The following is a 23,152-nucleotide window of genomic DNA, read 5'->3' on the forward strand; positions in this document are numbered from 1 at the left end:
ATTCTGAAAGGAAAGCCCACTGTACCAGTGTTGGTCCTCTCCCATCCCCCTGGATAGTTCTTGCACTGACACTTGAAGCCAAGGAAGGCTCCTCTCAGCTTCACCAGGTGGTCCCCACATTTCTATTTGGATGGGTCTACTTTTGGTGGGGAGTCTTTGCAAGGCTTTTTTGTTTGTTTGGCTAGGTTTCAGGATGGATTTCGGGGAGATTCAACAACTTCATGCTGCGGTCATTGTTCTTTTTCAGAAGTGCGTTGGGGCCACTTGAAATTTTCTGCTTGGGTGTTTGGACCACAGTGTTGGTGTGAATTTAGACTGTGAACCCATGAGAGCACTCTGTGGTTATGAGAGCTCAAGGAGAATATTTTTTCCTTTTCCACCCAGTGTCAAGGTGGAGGTGGACTATCGCTTTTAGCATGCAGGGGTTGGTTTTTTATTATTTTTTCTGAGGGTGTAGGCCTTGGTGATCTCAACTTTGTGCAGGATCTTCCATTTGATGCCCTGTCTTGGGGAGTAGCTAGGATTTACACACACCCCCACCAGCCATGCACTCTGCAGTTTTATTAAATGTGTCTCTAGGATTTAGTACAGATTCTCCATGCAGAGTTTCATATTTGCTTACCACCTAGAGTTCTTGCTTTCATTTCATTTTTGGATTCTTTAAGATTCCTTTGTGACAGCTCAATGATACATTTAAAATATTTTAAGAAACATTTTATCCTGCATTTCAGTTGATTCAGTTGTGAGGGTTGTTCAGAGTATCTAATCTGTCTATAATGCCAGAAAAAGAAGTCTACTTCTAGTCTTTACTTGATATTCTTTCTGTTGCATAGGAGGCAAAAGTCCCTGGGAGCATAGTCCCCATTTTAAAGTGCTATCATCATACCAAAAATACATGGGGAATAGGTGACTAGGTTAACATAGATTAATAGCTAATAACAAGGTCAATTGATAAGTTTAGTATTATTCACTTCTCTGGAATTTCACAGGTCCTCCTGTCTGTTGGAAGGTGGGGAATAATGTTTAATGAATTTAAATAAAACTGACCTGAAACCCCATTGTAAGTTAAAAAAGGAAGCACAAACTTGCTACAACAGAGCTGAGGATTTTTTTGTAGAAGAGGTTTACATTTAGAGGTGCTAGATTTAGTAAATAACAATACTAATTTCTTAAGAATAAGTATGTCCCTGCAATATTTGAGACCTTGCAAAAAATTTTGTTACCATAAATTAAAATTTAAATGGATGTCATTTATTCTACCTGGCAACCCTGCTCTCATTTCGTCTAGTCACCTCTTGCTCATGTTTTCTGCTTCCACCAAATTCTGCTGCTTCTTTATTTCATCTTTTGTGGAAATTCCTTTTCTCTGCTTTTGGTTAACCTGAAAGGAAGAGTTCCTTTTTCTGATTTTTATGAAATATACTATAGATTTTTACCAGTGACTTGGAGGTTGATGTCAGGTTTGTGTGATACTGCAGCAGAGCCAGCAAACAATTTAAAATAGAATATCAGCTACCCCTTTTCTTTAATATCAGTAGCTATGCTCACAACTTTGGACTTCCACATAGCCATCTGTTCTCTGGTCTCCTTCCATGAACCCCTTTTTCTCTCTTCAACCTCTTTTATCTCTTCCCCAGTTTCTACTATGTTCTCGGACACCACCACCCCCACTTCCACAAAAATTTCTTACTTATTGCACAGAACAGTTTAATTCTCTTTTCTTCACTCCTGGACCATCCTGCATAATCTTAAGGGATATCTTTCTTTTTTTTTTTTTTTTTTTAAGATTTTATTTATTGATTTGACAGAGAGAGACCACAAGTAGACAGAGAGGCAGGCAGAGAGAGAGAGAGGGAAGCAGGCTCCCTGCCGAGCAGAGAGCCCGATGCAGGACTCGATCCCAGGACCCTGAGATCATGACCTGAGCCGAAGGCAGCGGCTTAACCCACTGAGCCACCCAGGCGCCCAAGGGATATCTTTCTACAACAACCCAAGAGGCAACCCAAGATGTTATAATTGAAAGATAGTTTTTCTCTTAAAAGTATTCTCTCACTTAGTTTTTTTAAACTAACAACTTTTCCTTCCCTTTTCCCCATCTTGCATGATCACTGGTGATTATAGATTTGAGCATGGAGGGAGAAAGAAGAAAGACAATCTTTAATGCAAGTACTAAGACTAAGCTTTGTTAAAAGGAATCAGGACCATGAAGTGTTCTGAAATGTAGCTTTCTTGGTAGAAAAATTATTCAAACGCATTTATAGCATTGGTGGATTCAGTAAATGTAGTCACAGTTTTCTACTACCTGGTGCCAAAATAGTGATTATGAATGCAGTATATAACACCAAATCACATAGTTTCTTTTCATGTTGTGAAGATTTATAGTTAAGTGGCATGTTTTTATACTATTATATGGTTAAAACATATTTTGTTAGCAATTCTTTTAATCATGGCATCAGTAAACTAAAAATGTACAATACCATATATGTTCTAGGACTTATTATTACCATCAGGCTATATTTGTTTCCTGAGACTGTCAACATCACAAATTTAAATGTATGAACTTCCTTCATAAATAGCACTGAATAATGGAAACAAATTGATGTCTTTAGATGACAGCACTGTTGCCATGGGCCTCTGATGTGGATCAACTTTCTTAGTTGACAAGATGCAGTGCCTTACAAAGTAGGGCAGAATTTTTCAAGGTTGTTGGCAATGAAACTTAGAGATTACTCTCAATTTTATTGTGAGCTGACAATGACCTTTGACAAGGACCTCTGGTAGATTGCTTTATTGTACCCAATTTCCTGTCACCCCTTGCTTCTGCACCTTTACTGGTGACTTATAGAGGCTGAACTGTATCTCCTTGTCCTTAAATTTGGGCCCAACTTTGTGATTTGTTCTTGCCAGGGACCTGTGCATAGAAATGATAGTGTGCCAGTTCCAAACCTGGGCTATGCATTTCTGTAGCCCCTTTTGTGCTTTGGTCATTTCATAAGAAGAACGTGCCTGGACTAGTCCATTGGTCCAGGGAGAATGAGGGACAGGTGGAGCAGAGGTGCTCTAGCCATGCCTCATCTAGATCAGCCAAACTGGCAGATGCATTAGCGGTAATAAATGAATGTTTCTTTAAATCACTGAATTTTGTTTTATATTTGTTTCTTTGTTTTGTTTCATTTTTGCATATAATTTTTGTGGCAATAGCTGACAGACCAGCAGACAGACCATTTTTAAAAGGAAAATGTTATAAAGACTCTGAATGAAGGATGAGAATTTCCAAGTTTTCTGTTCGTTCTGATTGATATTACCAGCTGCCTGATGCATTGTTCTGAAAATTTTTCGAAAACTGAGTCTAGGTTTACCACGAAAGTGATGTGATTGATCATTAATGTCTGCCACAGGGTTGGAAAGGGAAAGTGGAAGGATGTTTGCTATATATGTTCCATCCTTAACTCAGACTCAACTTAGGTGTGACTGGCTATTAATGACTGGTAGGGTAACTAGATCACGGGGGGGCTTCCTTAAGTAGATTATGACTTGTCATCGAATCTCACCTGACTCTTTCTAGTCTGTTTTGTTTTCTTTCAAAAATACCTGCCTTCTCTAAGTATTGTCATATCTATCTATTGGGTGGCACATATTGTAGTTTGTTTGGCCTTCTCCCTACCTTTCATAATGTCTTTCTAGCATGTCTTCCTGTTCTTCCTGTACACCAGAGGCTATGAAGGTAAAGATCACATTTTTAAGGCTCCCTTAACTAGTTGAAATTTAGGTTTTGCCAATCAAATGCACTTGTAACTTAGAACTGAGTTAAGTGGGAGGAGGGTCAGGGTCTGAAACCTCCACTGGGCTGACTGGGATTGTGATAGAGCAGCAGGTTCTTCAGTCAGCAAAGAAATTACTTTTCCTCCTTGATTTCTTCATTCCCATCTTCCTGCTTGTCATCCTCAGTTACATTCCACACAGCCTATCTGACAGGAGGTATGTCCTGCCAGCATGCCCTTAGACAGTGGTTCTCTTTGTTTCTCTTCAGCACTCCTCACATCATTGATGACAGCATTCCTTTGAAGTAGTCAAGTATTTAAATCTCATTTTCCCTGGGAAAAATCAAGAACAGCTTAAGTTACTAGGAGTCTTGGAGGTGCATGTCTGTAAGGAAACCACACAATTGGGCATGGTGTTGGAGCCAGTGGCTCTCTGGAGCAGAAAGCATTGGGTTTCTTCACTAAGGAAGCTCTTGTGGTCTGATCCTGGGAATAAGTGACCTTATGCAGGGAAAAAAATCCAATCTTCATTGCCCAGTTATGTTTACCATTTAATTAATGGGTGAAATTTCCTCCCCTTTAAAAAAAAATCAATAACAATGAAGTCTTGAAGATAGGACAAATCAGATTTCAGGCATGAGGAACTCATCAATAGCCACAGAATAATGTCATGTAGAGTTGAAAGTGACTTCAGAAGTAGTTTAATCTAACGTTCCACTCTATGGAGAAATCTCCTTTTACATCATCCTTGCGAGGGCTGAGTTCTCATAACAAAAATGCAGCCAAGCAGGGACCGCCACCTCATTAGAAAATTCTATTCAACATTTCCCCAAGTGTGTTTCATTTTGGAAAGTGATAATTTGCAGAAAAAGGTTATGAGATCAAATGCATTATTAGGAAAACATTTTATAGAATTCCCTGCTCTTGGAGAGCCATCATGTAAATTAGAGTAATAAGAGCTCTGCAGAGATCAAGAGGGGAGAAAACTATTTTGTTTAAACCAAAATTTTCCACACATTTAGCCATGGAACTTCTACCTCTTCATAGTAGGGATCCGAAGACATACTTGAAAAATGTTATAAAGCTGATTATAAAACTCTTTATAATGAGAGAAATTTGTATCTTTATATCTTCTCTTAAACGTACAGCAATTTTTTCACTGTGACCTGGAGCCACTGAAAAAAATGAGTAATCTCCTTTCCACATGAAAACCTGTATGATGGTCACTGAGGACTATCAGTGGGTAAGGGGTGGAAGCTGTGGGAGGAAAGAGAGGGCATCATGAGGGACAGAAAAAAAGTCCCCTACTAATTTGTCATTCTGTCGGGCCTGTGACTTTTCATATTCTACCCAATTCCTTCTTCATTTTGCTCCACAGAGTGACTTTTCTATTCTCACCCTGTATTTCCCTTCAAAACCTCAGTGCTTCCCATAATGAAATGGATAAATTTCAGTTTCCTTGACGAGGCATACAAGGTGATGCACGATCTGGTCCTTGTTTCTTGCAATTTTTTCTTTGGTCAATATTTTCTTTTGCCGTTCTACTTAAACTAGGGCAGTAATGAGTTACATGCCATTCTTGGATCCACAGTGCCATTTCACACTTCACAGGCTTTGCACAGGCTGGTCTCTATGTCTGGAAGAACATGCTCTCATTCCCCATGCCCACCTTGCATTCCAGTAGTCATCATCCACACCCCAAATTACCATCACTGTTTGTGTGAAGCCTTCCATGAGTTCTCCCCTCCCCATATAGATCCCCAGCAGAGTTAACCACTACTTGTTATTACATTTGAGTGTTGTACACAATTTTATTTTGTTTTTGTCTTATCACTCTGTGGTGTAAATATTTGTTCATATGTGTGTCTCTTATTATGGTTTCTGAAGATAGAGACTATATTAGTTTCCTAGAGCTACAGTAAAAAGGTACTACAAACTGGATGGCTTGAAAAAAACAGAAATGGATTGTCTTGCAGTTCTGGAGCTAGCAGTCTGAAATCCAGGTGTCAGCAGAACCATGTTCCCTATGAGAGCTGTAGGGCAATCCTTCCTTGCTTCTTCCTGATTTCTGGTGGCTGCAGTCCTTGGTGTTCTGGGTTTGCAGCACTCTAGTCTCTGCCTCTGTGATTACATGGCCTTCTCTCTGTATGTCTTTCTCTTCTTCTAGGGACACCAATCATGGGATTAAGCATCCTTTCTACTCCAGTATGACCTCATCTTAACTAATTCCATCTGCAACCACCCTCATATGAAATGAGGTCTCATTCTGAGGTACTGGGGTTTAGAACTTCAGCATATCGTTTTAGAGAATATAATTCAGCCCATAGCAGGGACTAAATCTCATTTTTCTTTTACTAGAGAGTGGATGCTTGGTAAATGTTCCCTTGGTTAAGACCCATGTTTTAAGTTAGACACCTCGGTTGTCTGGTTACCTGTACTTTCTTTTTCTATTATTTAGAATATTGCTGTGAAAAAAATTAGAAGATAAATAAATAAATAAATAAATAAATAAAATACTGCTGTGAACAACTATGCATCCGTGTTTTTTTTTTTTTTTCACCTCTGCTGAATTAAGAACTGACTAATTAAGAATTAAGCCTATTCCTCAAATTCAAGTTCTTGAATGGAGCTAGGCATTGACTCAGGCCAACTGAAGAGATGACTACAACGGTACATCAGGTAGGTGGGCAGTTAATTCATTCATGATTCATTATTCATTCATCAATGTGCCCACTACCTATCAGATACTAGGTTAGTGAATAATGGTGCCATGTTGCATGCCTTCCTGGAATTTGTAACCTAAGTGCCCTGAGCAATGAGCACATCCCTACCTTCAAGATCTCCCAGTTTAATGGGGGAGATTGACATGTTAAGTGATAATTGCAATGCAGTGTTGACCTAACATTGTAACAAATGTTGACATAATGAAGTACATGCTGTGATACCTTTGACAAGGAACACTTAAACCAGCCAGAGTGGAGAGTTGGACGTCTAAGGAGGGGTTTCTGGAGATGCAGACAGCTCAGCTGAGTATGAAGTGATGAATAAAAGCTGGGTATGTTTTTGTGTCGGAGTCTTTTGTGGCTCAGGGAGTGGGAATTATTGCATCAACTAAATAAAGCAAGGATGTGAGAAACAAGTTGTATGTGATTCTGTGTGACCTAGAGCATAAATTGATGGGTAGGGAGAAGTGAAGATGATCGGAGAGATAGTTTCCAGATAATGAAGAGTTCCTTAAGCCATGACGTTTGTTTTTTCTCTGATTACAAATACAGTACATAGGCAATATTCGAACATTAGCAAAATAGCTGAGTAAGTCCCAGCAAATCCAACCCCAGGAATAACCATGGTCAACATTTTAACCTCCATTTATCCAGTGATTTTTTTTTTCCTGTTCTTCCAAGCCCAGTTTTATTGGAACGCACTTATCCAGTCATTTACATAATACCAGTGGCTGCTATAGCACTACCAGGGAAATGTGGGTAGTTGCAATAGAGACCTTATGGTCTACAAACCTAGATTATTTATTATCTGGAATCTTTAAGAAAAGATTTGCTGATTCTGGTCTAAATCAAACACTCTGAACACGGGCTACATCTGTCCTGTTCACTGTCCTGTTCAAGCAGTATTTATGGAGTACTCATAGGTGCACTGTTCTAAGCTCAAGAGAGGCAGTCTTCAACAATACAGAAAATAATATCCTAATCACCATGGTTTTCAAAATCTGGCAAAGGGTTCAGGTCACACGAGAAGTAAACAAGAAAAGAGGCAAGGATGAATGCTAAGATGAAAATCAAACAGGTATGGAGCATGACTGAGAATCCAGTGATTTTTTTATACATATTATTATTTTGTCAAAATGGGATTATGCTACATACATATTTTTCTGTAGCTTGCTTCTTTAAATTAAGTAGTATTTCCAAGGCATCTTTCTACATTACATGGCTCATGGTGTGGGTGAACTCAAGTGTTTTTAATTATTTCCATACTGATGAATATTAGCATGGCTTCCAAATTTTGTAATTACAAATAGTGGTGTAAGGAAGAATTTTAAGTGTATATTTTTGGGCAGTTGAGGGAGTATTTCTGACACATAAATTCATAGGAGTAAAATATGAACATTTTAAAAGGAAAAACCAAATTGCTCTCCAAAAACGGTTATCGATTTATCCTCCTACCAATTCTTTGTGAGCACTAATTTCTCCAGATTACTATCAATCTTTAAAAAATATTTGCTGGGGTGCCTGGGTAGCTCAGTGGGTTAAGGCTTTTGGCTCTGCTTTTGGCTCAGGTCATGATCTCAGGGTCCTAGGATCGAGCCCCACGTTGGGCTTTCTGCTCAGTGGGAAGCCTGCTTCTCCCTCTCTCTCTCTGCCTGCCTCTCTGCCTACTTGTGATCTCTTTCTCTGTTAAATAAATGGATAAAATCTTTATTTTTTTTAATATTTTATTTATTTATTTTGACAGACAGAGATCACAAGTAGGCAGAGAGGAAGGAAGAGAGAGAGAGGAGGAAGCAGGCTCCCTGCAGAGCAGAGAGCCCTATGAGGGGCCCGATCCCAGAACCCTGGGATCACGACCTGAGCCGAAGGCAGAGGCTTTAACCCACTGAGCCACCCAGGCGCCCCTGGAAAAAATCTTTAAAAAAATAAAAAATATTTGCTGACATGAAGGGCAAAAGATACCACATTCAGTTATAAAGTTGCCTCATAAGTAAGAGTGATTATCTTTTCAACTATTTATTGACCACCATTAGTTAACTATAAATTTCCTTTTTAAATACTGTATATACATTTTTTATAAACATATAATGTATTTTTAGCCCCAGGGGTACAGGTATGTGAATTGCCAGGTGTACACATTTCACAGCACTCACCATACCACAAACCCTCCCCAATGTCCATAACCCCACCACCCTCTCCCGACCCCCCTCCCTCCGGCAACCCTCAGTTTGTTTTGTGAGATTAAGAGTCTCTTATGGTTTTTCTCCCTCCCAATCCCATCTTGTTTCACTTATTCTTTTCCTACCCTCCAAACCCCCCATGTTGCATCTCCACTTCCTCATATCAGGGAGATCATATGATAGTTGTCTTTCTCTGATTGACTTATTTCGCTAAGCATAATACCTTCTAGTTCCATCCACATCGTCGCAAATGGCAAGATTTCATTTCTTTTGATGGCTGCATAGTATTCCATTGTATATATATACCACTTCTTTATCCATTCATCTGTTGATGGACATCTAGTTTCTTTCCATAGTTTGTCTATTGTGGACATGGCTGCTACAAACATTTGGGTGCACATGTCCCTTCAGATCACTACATTTGTATCTTTAGGGTAAATACCCAGTAGTGCAATTGCTGGATCATAGGGTAGCTCTATTTTCAACTTTTTGAGGAACCTCCATGCTGTTTTCCAGAGTGGTTGCACCAGCTTGCATTCCCACCAACAGTGTAGGAGGGTTCCCCTTTCTCCGCATCCTCACCAGCATTTGTCATTTCCTGACTTGTTAATTTTAGCCATTCTGACTGGTGTGAGGTGGTATCTCATTGTGGTTTTGATTTGTATTTCCCTGATGCCGAGTGATGTGGAGCACTTTTTCATGTGTCTGTTGGCCATCTGGATGTCATCTTTGCAGAAATGTCTGTTCATGTCTTCTGTCCATTTCTTGATTGGATTATTTGTTCTTTGGGCATTGAGTTTGCTAAGCTCTTTATAGATTTTGGATACTAGCCCTTTATCTGATATGTCGTTTGCAAATATCTTCTCCCATTCTGTCAGTTGTCTTTTGGTTTTGTTAACTGTTTCCTTTGCTGTGCGAAGGTTATGATCTTGATGAAAAAAATGAAATAGTTCATTTTTGCCCTTGCTTCCCTTGCCTTTGGCGATGTTCCTGGGAAGAAGTTGCTGTGGCTGAGGTCGAAGAGGTTGCTGCGGCTGAGGTCGAAGAGGTTGCTGCCTGTGTTCTCCCCAAGGATTTTGATGGATTCCTTTCTCACATTGAGGTCCTTCATCCATTTTGAGTCTGTTTTCGTGTGTGGTGTAAGGAAATGGTCCAATTTCATTTTTCTGCATGTGGCTGTCCAATTTTCCCAACACCATTTGTTGAAGACGCTGTCTTTTTTCTATTGGACATTCTTTCCTGCTTTATTAAAGATTAGTTGACCATAGAGTTGAGGGTCTATTTCTGGGCTCTCTATTCTGTTCCATTGATCTATGTGTCTGTTTTTGTGCCAGTACCATACTGTCTTGATGATGACAGCTTTCTAATAGAGCTTGTGTCAGGAATTGTGATACCAGCAACTTTGGCTTTCTTTTTCAATATTCCTCTGGCTATTCGAGGTCTTTTCTGGTTCCATATAAATTTTAGGATTAATTGTTCCATTTCTTTAAAAAAATGGATGGTATTTTGATAGGGATTGCATTAAATGTGTAGATTGCTTTAGGTAGCATAGACATTTTCACAATATTTGTTCTTCCAATCCAGGAGCATGGAACATTTTTCCATTTCTTTGTGTCTTCCTCAGTTTCTTTCATGAGTACTTTATAGTTTTCAGAGTATAGATTCTTTGCCTTTTTGCTTAGGTTTATTCCTAGGTATCTTATGGTTTTGGGTGCAATTTTAAATGGGATTGACTCCTTAATTTCTCTTCCTTCTGTCTTGTTGTTGGTGTAGAGAAATGCAACTGATTTCTGTGCATTGATTTTATATCCTGACACTTTACTGAATTCCTGTACAAGTTCTAGCAGTTTTGGAGTGGAGTCTTTTGGGTTTTCCACATATAGTATCATATCATCTGCGAAGAGTGATAGTTTGACTTCTTCTTTGCCGATTTGGATGCCTTTAATTTCCTTTTGTTGTCTGATTGCTGAGGCTAGGACTTCTAGTACTATGTTGAATAGCAGTGGTGATAACGGACATCCCTGCCGTGTTCCTGACCTTAGCGGAAAAGCTTTCAGTTTTTCTCCATTGAGAATGATATTTGCGGTGGGTTTCTCATAGATGGCTTTGATAATATTGAGGTATGTGCCCTCTGTCCCTACGCTTTGAAGAGTTTTTGATCAGGAAGGGATGCTGTACTTTGTCAAATGCTTTTTCAGCCTCTATTGAGAGTATCATGTTTCTTGTTCTTTCTTTTATTAATGTGTTGTATCACATTGATTGATTTGCGGATGTTGAACCAACCTTGCAGCCCTGGAATAAATCCCACTTGGTCATGGAGAATAATCCTTTTAATGTTCTGTTGGATCCTATTGGCTAGGATTTTGGTGAGAATTTTTGCATCTGTGTTCATCAAGGATACTGGTCTGTAATTCTCTTTTTTGATGGGATCCTTGTCTGGTTTTGGGATCAAGGTGATGCTGGCCTCATAAAATGAGTTTGGAAGTTTTCCTTCCATTTCTATTTTTTTGGAACAGTTTCAGGAGAATAGGAATTAATTCTTGTTTAAATGTTTGGTAGAATTCCCCTGGGAAGCCGTCTGGCCCTGGGCTTTTGTTTGTTTGGAGATATTTGATGACTGTTTCAATCTCCTTACTGGTTATGGGTCTGTTCAGGCTTTCTATTTCTTCCTGGTTCAGTTGTGGTAGTTTATATGTCTCTAGGAATGCATCCATTTCTTCCAGATTGTCACATTTGTTGGTGTAGAGTTGCTCATAGTATGTTCTTAAAATTGTTTGTATTACTTTGGTGTTGGTTGTGATCTTTCCGCTTTCATTCATGATTTTATTTATTTGGATCCTTTTTCTTTTCTTTTTGATAAGTCTGGCCAGGGGATTATCAATCTTATTAATTCTTTCAAAGAACCAGCTCCTAGTTTCGTTGATTTGTTCTTTTTTTTGGGGGGGGGGGGGGTTTCTATTTCATTGATTTCTGCTCTGATCTTTATGATTTCTCTTCTCCTGCTGGGTTTAGGCTTTCTTTGTTGTTCTTTCTCCAGCTCCTTTAGGTGTAGGGTTAGGTTGTGTATTTGAGACCTTTCTTGTCTCTTTTTTTTTTTTTTTAAAGATTTTATTTATTTATTTGTCATAGAGAGAGAAGCGAGAGTGAGCACAGGCAGACAGAGTGGCAGGCAGAGGCAGAGGGAGAAGCAGGCTCGCTGCCAAGCAAGGAGCCCGATGTGGGACTCGATCCAAGGACGCTGGGATCATGACCTGAGCCGAAGGCAGCTGCTTAACCAACTGAGCCACCCAGGCGTCCCTGAGACCTTTCTTGTTTCTTGGAGAAAGGCTTGTATCACTGTATATTTTCCTCTCAGGACTCCCTTTGCTGTGTCCCACAGATTTTGAACCGTTGTGTTTTCATTATCATTTGTTTCCATGAATTTTTTCAGTTCTTCTTTATTTTCCTGGTTGACCCACTCATTCTTTAGAAGGATGCTGTTTAGTCTCCATGTATTTGGGTTCTTTCCAAATTTCCTCTTGTGATTGAGTTCTAGCTTCAGAGCATTGTGGTCTGAGAATATGCAGGGAATGATCCCCATCTTTTGATACTGGTTGAGACCTAATTTATGACCCAGGATGTGATCTATTCTGGAGAATGTTCCATGTGCACTAGAGAAGAATGTGTATTCTGTTGCTTTGGGATGGAATGTTCTGAATATATCTGTGATGTCCAGTGTGTCATTTAAGGCCTTTATTTCCTTGTTGATCTTTTGCTTGGATGATCTGTCCATTTCAGTGAGGGGAGTGTTCAGTCCCCTACTATTATTGTATTATTGTTGATGTGTTTCTTTGATTTTGTTATCAATTGGTTTATATAGTTGGCTGCTCCCACGTTAGGGGCATAGATATTTAAAATTGTTAGAGCTTCTTGTTGGACAGACCCTTTGAGTATGATATAGTATCCTTCCTCATCTCTTATTATAGTCTTTGGCTTAAAATCTAATTGATCTGATATAAGGATTGCCACCCCAGCTTTCTTTCTTCTTTACCATTGGCATGGTAAATTGTTTTCCACCCCTCACTTTAAATCTGGAGGTGTCTTCGGGTATAAAATGAGTTTCTTGTAGCAGCATATTGATGGGTTTTGTTTTTTTATCCATTCTGATACCCTGTGTCTTTTGATTGGGGCATTTAGCCCATTTACATTCAGGGTAACTATTGAGAGATATGAATTTAGTGTCACTGTATTGCCTGTAAGGTGTGTATATACATTGCTATTGAACCTTTTCTTTTTACCTTACAGAAACTCTTATACACTATAGGTATGAACTCTTTGTTGAACATATTCCAAATCTTTATGTCCCGTCTGTCATTTGTCTAGTAACTTTGTTTATAGCTTATATAGAATTTTAAAAATTTGGGGCACCTGGGTGTCTCAGTGGGTTAAAGCCTCTGCCTTCAGCTCAGGTCATGATCCCAGGGTCCTGGGATCGAGTCCCGCATCGGGCTCTCTGCTCAGCAGGGAGCCTGCTTCCTCCTCTCTCTCTGCCTGCCTCTCTGCCTACTTGCGATCTCTGTCTGTCAAATAAATAAATAAAATCTTTAAAAAAAATTATACTGTGATATCTATTTTTTATGACTTCTGAGTTTTATGTTTTTTTGAAAGAGACCTTTCTATCTCACAATTTGAAATGTTCTATATTTTCTTATAATCATTTATTTTTATACTTAGGGATTTTTTTAAGCCATCAGGAATAAATTCTTTTGTATGATGTGAGATGGGGATTTAGTGATTATTTATTTATTTATTGTTTTTACATTGAATTATTTTTTTCTCCCCCACTGTTTAGAGATGTTTACTTTGTCATACACACACACACACACACACAGGTCCATTTCTAGGCTCTAAAATCTGTCCCATTGAACTTTTTTCTATTCCTGTGCCAGTGCCACCCTGTCTAATTACTAGAGCTTTGGAATATATTTTAACAGCTAAGATGTCAAGTCTTTCATTCATCTTTGTTGGAGTTTTTTTTAGCTATACTTGTTCATTCACTCTTAGGCATGCTACTGATTAGGACCAGATTCAGCTGAAAACTTAAAACCAACAGTGGCTTAAACTAGATGAAAGTGTATTTATTTCTCCATCAAACAAAACTTGGTCCAGGGACACTATGATGGGTACATGATTAATAGGAGATCAGTATTTTCTATCCTGCTCTTTCACTATCCTCAGTATTTGGCTTCGACCTCATGTTCTAAAATGACTGCTCAAGTTCCCACCACAACATGGGAAGTGGCAAGTGAGGACAAAAAGGCAAAGGGGGCATGCTGGCTGCCTTTGAGGGGGTTTCCTAGTAGCTGTAATACAACATTTATATTTATACCTTATTGGCAAAACTTGGTGCCATATGTGTACCTAATTGTTGCAAAGCCTGAAATTATATTCTTTGTTATGTGTGGCCAGTGCTCAGCCTAAATTTGGAAGATTTATTACTAAGAAAGAGACTTTAAAAAACATGTGTTGGGATTGAAAACTAGTGTCTCTACACAGCGCCTTTTATCCCACTGAGATTTTGATGGAATTACATTAAATTTATAGGTGAATGGTGGGGGGGTAATTGATATTGTTATGGTGTCACAGCTCTCTAACCAGGAACATGGCTTGAATCTCCATTTATTTGGGTCTTCCTTTATATTTTTTAGCAAAATTTTATTTTGTTATTTTGGTTTTTTTTTTTAAGATTTTATTTGTTTATTTGTCAGAGAGAGAGAGAGAGAGAGAACAAGCAGGGGGAGTGTCTGGCAGAGAGAGAAGCATATCCCCACCAAGCAAGGAGCCCGATGTGGGACTTGATCCCAGGACCCTGGGATCATGACCTGAGCTGAAGGCAGACGCTTAACTGACTGGACCACCCAGGTGTCCCTTGGTGTTTTTTCTAATAAACATTATACCCCTATCTTTTAAAATTTATTCCTGTGGGGCGCCTGGGTGGCTCAGTGGGTTGGGCCTCTGCCTTCAGCTCGGGTCACGATCTCAGGGGCCTGAGATCGAGCCCTGCATCGGGCTCTCTGCTCGGCGGGGAGCCTGCTTCCCTCTCTCTCTGCTTCTCTGCCTACCTTGATCTCTGTCTGTCAAATAAATAAATAAGATATTTAATAAATAAATAAATAAATAAATAAAATTTATTTCTAGGTGTCTTATAATCTGTTTTGCTTTTAATTATTGCTAGAGTTAAGTATTCCCTGTGCTTCCCTCGTGGTTTGTATATACTTCCAAAAGAGCAACCATTAATTGTATTGTAATTGCCTATTTACTTCCTAACTGATTTCCAATGTAATCTTGAGGCCATTTGTTGTGTCTCATTCATGGTTGTGTCCTTAGTATCATGCTTCACATTTAGAATATCCTTTATAATATTTTTGAGTGAATGAATGATGCCATTATTAGAGTTTCTGGCACTTAGTAGTTACTTCTTAACTTCCTTCCACTTTCCCTTTTTATATTGGTGAATGGTGAAAGAAAAAGAAGAGGGAATTCAGGTAGGTGGTTTAGGATTCATTTATACATAAACATGAAAATATTTTCATCCCCCCATCCTTCTACCTGCCTTTCTGGGTCATTGCTCACTTATCTAATGAAGGGGGAGGGAGTGGGACTTGATATTCACTATCCCTGAAAATAACTTTGATTCCAATTTTGCATTCCCTTCCTATAGGAGTGCTTTCTCATTTCTTTAAGATTTTGTGTTTGTGGCAAGTACTGAATACCGTGAAATACAGTTCATTTATGTATTGATTTAGTTTTTATTAGGTTTTTTATTTCTGGGGGAATTTTCTGAATCAGATACTCAAACAGATACAGAGGAACCCAGACTACCAGGGAAGGAACATGTACTATTTGGCAAGGTAATTGGGACTCCTGTTGGCTTACATACCACACTTCCAAATGCAACATCCAGCTGTTGCTTACTGTCTTCAGGCCTTGATCTTGCATAGATGTAAAAAAAATTTCTTGGAGTCCCACTTGTTGACCCAACCTTTGGGCCTTGATATTTGCTAAAGTGAGAAGTGGTGTAAGGTGCTTCTCATGAGCTCAGTGCCTGGGTTTCTAACATCATAAACAGATGTGTTTCCTAGAAGTCTTGTTGCCATTTCACCATCTCTGGAGAATTCCTATACATCTAACTATGCTAATATGCAAAATTGTCCAGCCATTCTCATTGGAGTTAGTCTACTAGTGTTGAATGGTATGTTTTATTTCTGGAAGCCTCTCATTGTCAAAAGCACAAGAACTTCCTGTGTGCTATTTGGCTATCAAGTTTGGCATGGTCCAATGAGGAATGTATACATCTTTTGAAATAAGGATGTTTCTGCTCTGATAGCACAAGAACAAGGATTTAGCTGTGTTTCAGAGCAGTGGAGGGGTTTGGAATGGTGTTGGGCAAGGAGATAGGAGGCCAGGGTTATAGTTTTGCCCTTACACTTAATAATCAATGGACTTGGAGTCACATTTTTAAAACCAATTTCTAGATAAGACTGTTGTAACTATCAATATTAAGCTAATAACATTCCAAGAGAAAGGCTTCTTTTCCTTTTATTAAAAATTTTTTAAAGATTTCATTTTTAAAAAATTTATTTATTTTAAAGAGAGAGAATGTGTGGGTGGAGGGGAGAGGGAGAGAGAGAAGAATCTCAAGCAAACTCCCCACTGAGCAAGGGCCAGATGCAGAGCTTGATCTTACCACCCTGGGATCAAGACCTAAGCCAAGGGACGTCTGGGTGGCTCAGTCAGTTAAGTGGCTGCCTTTGGCTCGGGTCATGATGCCAGTGTCCTGGAATCAAGTCCCACATCAGGCTCCCTGCCATGCAGGGAGCTTCTCCCTCTGCCTCTGCCTGCCACTCTGCCTGCCTGTGTGCTCTCTCTCTCACAAATAAATAAAAATAAAATCTTAAAAAAAAAAAGACCTAAGCTGAAACCAAGAGTTGGATGCTTACCCAACTGTACCACCCAGGCACCCCTAAAAGATTTTATTTTTAAGTAATCTCTACACCCCATGTGGGGCTTGAATTCACAATCTTGAGATCAAGAGTTGCACACTCTACTGACTGAGCCAGCCAGGCACCATCCATTGCTTTTTCACTCAGATGCTATCTTATTTCCTAACACATTTTAAGCTAACATCCAACACTTAGAACATGGGGAGGACTCACTGAAATATTAGTATGTAATTAATTGCCAAATCTGACATTTTTATGGTAAAAGTAATCTTATTTATTTCAAAACTGTTTTGATAAGAGATTTTTGAAAAAAAAAAACTTGTTCTGAAATACCAGTAACTAAAAATTATTATAACTAGAAATATATATATTGACAATAAATTTTGGTTTTAATTATCATGTCTCCAAGTTTTATTTTTTTATTTTTTTTAAAGATTGTATTTATTTATTTGACAGACAGAGATCACAAGTAGGCAGAGAGAGAGAGAGAGGAGGAAGCAGGCTCCCTGCTGAGCAGAGAGCCCGATGGGGGGCTTGATCCCAGGACCCTGGGATCATGACCTGAGCCGAAGGCAGAGGCTTTAACCCACTGAGCCACTCAGGAGCCCCTGTCTCCAAGTTTTAAAAGACAATTTTTTTCCTTCTCTGTATCTTACTTTTTGGTTTTTGCCCTTAGGCTTGCATATTTTTAGATAGTTGTAATAACAGTGCACGTATTGTTTTGTATTCTGTCTTTGTTTTGGCAATGGGAAGTAAAATAACAAGCACTATAATCAAAACAGAATTCTTTTGAATCTAGCTGTAACTAAAAACATCATTCATAAAATCACACAAATTGAAGAAAAAATGAAAGAAAACAGACAGAGTGTCTTATTTGTGGAATCTCTATTTAGCAAGACACATTAGCACAGCATTTTAAAACTTACCCTTCTAGCTTCATCAGAATTTCCATTGTTTGAAAGATAGTTGCGTCTGTTTATGGAGACCTTGGGACATCTCATAGGTGTCTGGGAACCCAGCAAACTGAACAGCCATGTTCCCTGTCTTAGTCTGTTCGAAATGCTTTAACAGCTTACCACAGACTGGCTGGCTTATAAACAAGAAATTTTGTTTCTTAAAGTTCTGGAGATAAGGTGCTGGCCAATTTAGCATCTGGTGCAATTCCACTTTCTGGTTCATAGATAGTTGTCTTTTTGCAGCGTCTTCACATGGCAGTAGGGACAAGGGAACTCTCTGGGGTCTCTCTCTCTCTCTTTTTTATAATAGGCTGCATATGCAGTGTGGAGCCCAAGGTGGGGTTGAGCTCACAACTCTGAGATCAAGACCTGAGCTGAGATCAAGAGTCAGACGCTTAACTGACTGAGCCACCCCGGCGGCCTGGGGGTCTCTTTTATAGGGGCACCAATTCCATTCATGAGATGTACCTTCTGAAGTGACCTAATCATCTTCCAGAGGCCCCATTCTCAAATTCCATTACATTGGGGATTGCGTTTCAATGTCTGAATTTGGGGAGGACAACATTTAGTCTGTAGAATCCCCTTTGCCATTTTCTTCTTCTGCCTTGGATCTGGCTTCCCAGGGTGCCATCTGTTGCCTGGGCTGCTGGTGAGCAGCAAGGACCTTGGGCAGGTACTTCCCTGTTGCTGTCATGCTGTCTTCCACTGCCTTCTGTCTCCCTGTGCCTTTGTGTTGTTGTGCTAATAAGGCCCCTTGCGTGTCCTCCGTGAGGCAGCAGTTCATCTAGTCTAATGTGAAGTGGAAAGAGTCCCTTCCCTGACTGTGACATTATACATTCTTAGCTGAGTCTTAAAGCAGTTTTCAGACTCTACTTTTCCTTTGTGTTTATGAAAACAGATTTTTCACCTTATACCTGAGGTGTGTTCTGCCATCTTGTAGTAATACCTAGCTTGACACTGGTAATAAGTTCTTAAGGTAGGGGACTACTGTCATTCCACGTCCAGGGAAGCACACTATCAACACATTCCTGACTCTCAGCTGTACTTGCACTTTGGCAAGTTAATCTGTGATGAGCATATTGCATTTCAGTCTTGGAAAGACTTGTTGCCAGAAACCTTGGGCTTCTTTTCCTTTGAATTATCTGGACAAAACAGGTGAGCTCCTAAACCTCAGAGGTAGTATGAGGGTGTAAAATAAAAGATGAACTCAGATTTGGAAGTTGGCCACAGGTTTGAATGCATGCTCACTAATCTTTCCCCAGAGTGCTTCTTCCAGAAGGACTAGGGCAGTAAGTAGGCTTCTAGAAATGCCTTGGGCTGTCACTTTTGCTCACCTTCCTGCAATAGTGCCACGGTTCCGATCTGATCACTTTGACTCAAACTCTTGAACTTGAAGAAGGCTTTTCCTTTTCTGTCATTGATGACAAAGATGGCAGAGATTGTTTCATTATTGCTGTGATTTTATATGTCTTACACGTTTTTTAAACTAAGGACCTAGGAGGGTTGGTATTTGTCAAGGTGTAACTATAAGCCTGTGTCTCCCAGATGGAGAGTGAGTATATTTGTGGTCCTTCTAGGTCTTGCAAAATAAAATTAGGTCATAAAAACAAACTTTCAAAAAAAAAAAAAAACTTCATATAATTTATGTCATTAATCATTTTACCATAAATTTCTAGAAAGTAGTAGTTATTCCAAGATCCCTTGGGCCATCATTTTAAATTGTATTCTTAGGGCGCCTGGATGGCTCAGTGGGTTAAAGCCTCTGCCTTTGGCTTAGGTCATGATCCCAGGGTCCTGGGATCGAGCCCTGAATTGGGCTCTCTGCTCAGCAGGGAGCCTCCTTCCTCCTCTCTCTCTGCCTGCCTCTCTGCCTACTTGTGATCTCTGTCTGTCAAATAAATAAAAAATCTTAAAAAAAAATAAATAAATTGTATTTTTATGAGACAGAAGAATATTATCTTTTCTTTATCCTGGTTAGTCCTATGTGTTTGGTAATACCTCCTTCTTCAATTTTTTTAAAACAACTGGCTTCCTAGCATTTTGTCTGGAGTATTCTCGTCTTGTGGCTTTGGTACATGGATCTATTTTGGTGCATTCAGAACGCAGTATATTATCATATACTTAAACATTTATATATTTATCTCAAATTTTGCCTTCATTTTCTGTAATAATCCAACAGAAACATATGGACTATGGGACTTAGAAACAATTAGATGACCATACATTCTTGTTGGTCTAAAATAGCCCTGGTTTTATGCCTGTTATGTGGGTATAAACATTAATAGGGTGTCCTTTCATGCTCAGGTTGTTCTGATTTTTTTATTGTGTTAACATATAATGTATTATTTGCTTCAGGGGTACAGGCTTGTGAGTCATCAGTCTTATACAATTCACAGCACTCGCCATAGCACATACCCTTTCCAATGTCCATCTGATTTAGATAATAAAGTATGATCTCCTTGAGATGATGTCATTGATTGCTGGCTCTAACCAGATGTTAACTTAAGGCAGAGAACTTTTTATGGTGTTATTTTCAGGGTCAAGTTTCTTATATCTCTATTTTATGATGTTACTCTGAACACAGATTCTGTTACACTCAGAAAGAATATAACCTTACTTCTTATTTGTATTTTCCTCCTGTTTTTTCTTCTACAGTCGGGATTGAAGAGTCTTTAAATGAAAAGTTTTCAAGATTTAAACAAGGTGTCTCAGTTGTGGAAGCTTCAGGAAAAGAAGTGGCTTCTGTCTTTTAGCAGAATCTGCACTCAAGACAAGGATGAGAAGAATATCCAGAAGCTCCCCAACCTCTCACCTATGGTACTAGGCAAGTCCTTTGGATGGACTGGGGATGTACTTTGTTGGTGAACCATCCCATCCCCAATCCAGACATGTAACCATATCCCCTTTATCCCCACCCCTCTTTCAGGAGATTCCACCTCCCACACCTGAAGTAAAGAGAGGTATATGGACTTGGCCATGGCATCCCAATCCATACAATGCTTGCAACAGGAAGGGCTTAGGTGGTCATCAGGACAATTTCAAAATTATGGTCATTTGTTGCAATTGAGCCCTCTAGAGTACCAAAGCCCCTCTATTTTTTTTTTTTAAGATTTTATTTATTTATTTGACAGACAGAGATCACAAGTAGGCAGAGAGGCAGTCAGAGAGAGGAGGAAGCAGGCTCCCTGCTGAGCAGAGAGCCCGACGTGTGACTCGATCCCAGGACCCTGGGATCACGACCCGAGCCAAAGGCAGAGGCTTTAACCCACTGAGCCACCCAGGCGCCCCCCAAAGCCCCTCTATTTTTGTAATAGGGTTAACTTTTGTCCTTGTTTTTCTTGAACCTCATATAAGTAAACCTTTGAAACGTTGGTAATATTCCTTAAATTTCATTTTCACTGGGGTCTACCAGTCACCTTGGAGAGTCCATACTCTTTCCTGCACACTTAAAAGTACATACAGTTATTCCCAACATCACATAATTCTTGTTCTAGATAATTAGTCTGTGGGGTAAGTATATACTGGGCAAAGGTCCATTATCATTCTGGATGGTGCCCTGTCCCCTTTCCTCACAGTCATCCTTACACTGATACCTCAAGTGTTATCACTTGATATGACTCCCAGATCCCACTAGCCAAAGTAGCAAAAGCCCAGCTTTTCCCACCCTTTTTCTTTCCCGTTATTTCTGGAATTACTGTGGGGGCTAATTTGTTCCTAAAAATTGTCCTGATCCTTCTACTGCTTATAGGTAGTCTAAGAACCTGGATGCCACTTTGAGACTACTGTTGGCCATGGGGCTGGTTCTCCAGAGAGAATAGCTTGCTTTGAAGTCGGCAGGACAGAAATGTGTTGCCTAACAGAGAAATCCAAATTTCACTCTCATAGGGAAAGTTTCTGTGGCTCAATTAAATGAGAATCAGGTGGTGGTGGAGAGGAGCCGCTAAGCAAAGTTGTTTGTGCCCCAAGGCATCTTGTTTCTGTAGCTCTTAACCCTGCCACTGGGACAGACTGGGTGGTCACTGCCAGTTTTGTGGAGACCCTGGCAGACCTGTATGGGTCTGGCTAACTGGACTCCCACTCCTGCTGGCCTCATCGTCCACCTCTATTATCTACCCACTGGTAGGACAGATGACCGCCATGGTATCTCTCTAGATGAGGGACAGCTTGTCTTCTCTCTGCCTTAACCTTTTATGCCCCACAGAAATATGCCTAGTCCCCATGGGTTAAAACTCTTCCACTTCCACTAAGTCCACTTCCAAGGCAGCTGAGTTGGGGGGAGTTCTGAGGCAGATAATACTATCCTAATCCTTAGCCCTTTGTGACAAGGCCAGTCTACTGCTCTTGACTCCTCCCCCTACATGGGCTGTTCCTTTTAGGATTCTCACTATTCTTCCTTAAAGTTCCTTAAAGTTCAAACTCAGACCCTCTCATTTCTAACCCATCAGACAATTTACAAAAACTTTGAATCTGAAGGGGAAGGATTTGGGGTCTTCCAGAAGTCTTTATTCCCTCTATTAATTTGTGGGTACATAAAGCTTGGGGTCAGACTCTCAGTAATTATTAAGCTTTAACACAAATGGATATATTAGGAGGGGCTTTATGCAAATCTGCCCTCATCCTGAGTCTGGGCCAGCACATGCCCAGCCAAATTATCTTGTAATATGTGATACAGTAATTTGATTTAAAAACAAAATTTGGAACACACTGAATATTCTCTTTTATGACCTTCATGTTTTTTACTTAACTTCATGAACATCTTGCTACAACAATTTGAGGCATATATTTCGAGTCTTTTTCACTATCTTGAATAGTGATGAGATAAATACCCTTTTACAAACATCTTTGGATATACTACTGATTATTTCCTTGTGATGATTTCCCAGAAGTGGAATTTGTGGGCCAAAGGGCACTCCACTGTACTCCAAGACCAGAAGCATATGGGGCTTTGTAAAGGGCTGTCAGTAGTCATAGGAAATAACTCAGAAGACATTCTCTTATGGCTTTTCTTTTAAATGGTCCATAAGACAATGCAATTAGAATTGTTCACATACAACAGCTACTTCGAAGTCCCTGGATAACAAACTAGATAGTACAGTTAACTGTTCTCTCTCAATATATCTTTTATTGAATATATCTCTAATATTTGCTCTTTAGCAAAACATAATGACAGCTGTAATACTAATAACTTCCAAGGGTTTTCCCTAATGCTCTGAGTATTTGTGTGTCAAAAGCAGAGTCTTTATATACTTCCAAAAGAACAGCAAATGTGGTGGGGTGAGGGTTGGAACAAAGTTGCATCTCAAAGGCATTCGTGTTCTTGGGGAGATGCCTAGGGAGGTCAGGAAGTATTTCCTGGTGGGGATAGAGCTGGCTACCTCTCCCATCAGACTGTAGCATTAAGAATACTATGTCCTGGGGTGCCTGGGTGGCTCAGTGGGTTAAGCTGCTGCCTTCGGCTCATGATCTCAGGTCCCTGGGATGGAGTCCCGCGTCGGGCTCTCTGCTCAGCAGGGAGCCTGCTTCCCTCTCTCTCCCTCCCTCTCTCTGCCT

At 39.8% G+C, this 23,152-nt stretch overlaps 1 long non-coding RNA gene across 1 annotated transcript in view; it reads left to right on the top strand.

Annotated features, from left to right (window-relative positions):
- Positions 1 to 20,664, top strand: part of LOC125098366 (uncharacterized) — a 51,028-nt gene extending 30,364 nt beyond the window's left edge. Inside the window, exon 3 of the long non-coding RNA XR_007126806.1 lies at positions 20,258 to 20,664. This is a non-coding gene — a long non-coding RNA (uncharacterized LOC125098366). The remainder of the gene's footprint in view (positions 1 to 20,257) is intronic.
- The last annotated feature ends 2,488 nt before the right edge of the window (positions 20,665 to 23,152 follow it).

The sequence above is a fragment of the Lutra lutra genome, chromosome 4, assembly GCF_902655055.1.
Source record: "Lutra lutra chromosome 4, mLutLut1.2, whole genome shotgun sequence".
Classification (NCBI taxonomy): Eukaryota; Metazoa; Chordata; class Mammalia; order Carnivora; family Mustelidae; genus Lutra; species Lutra lutra.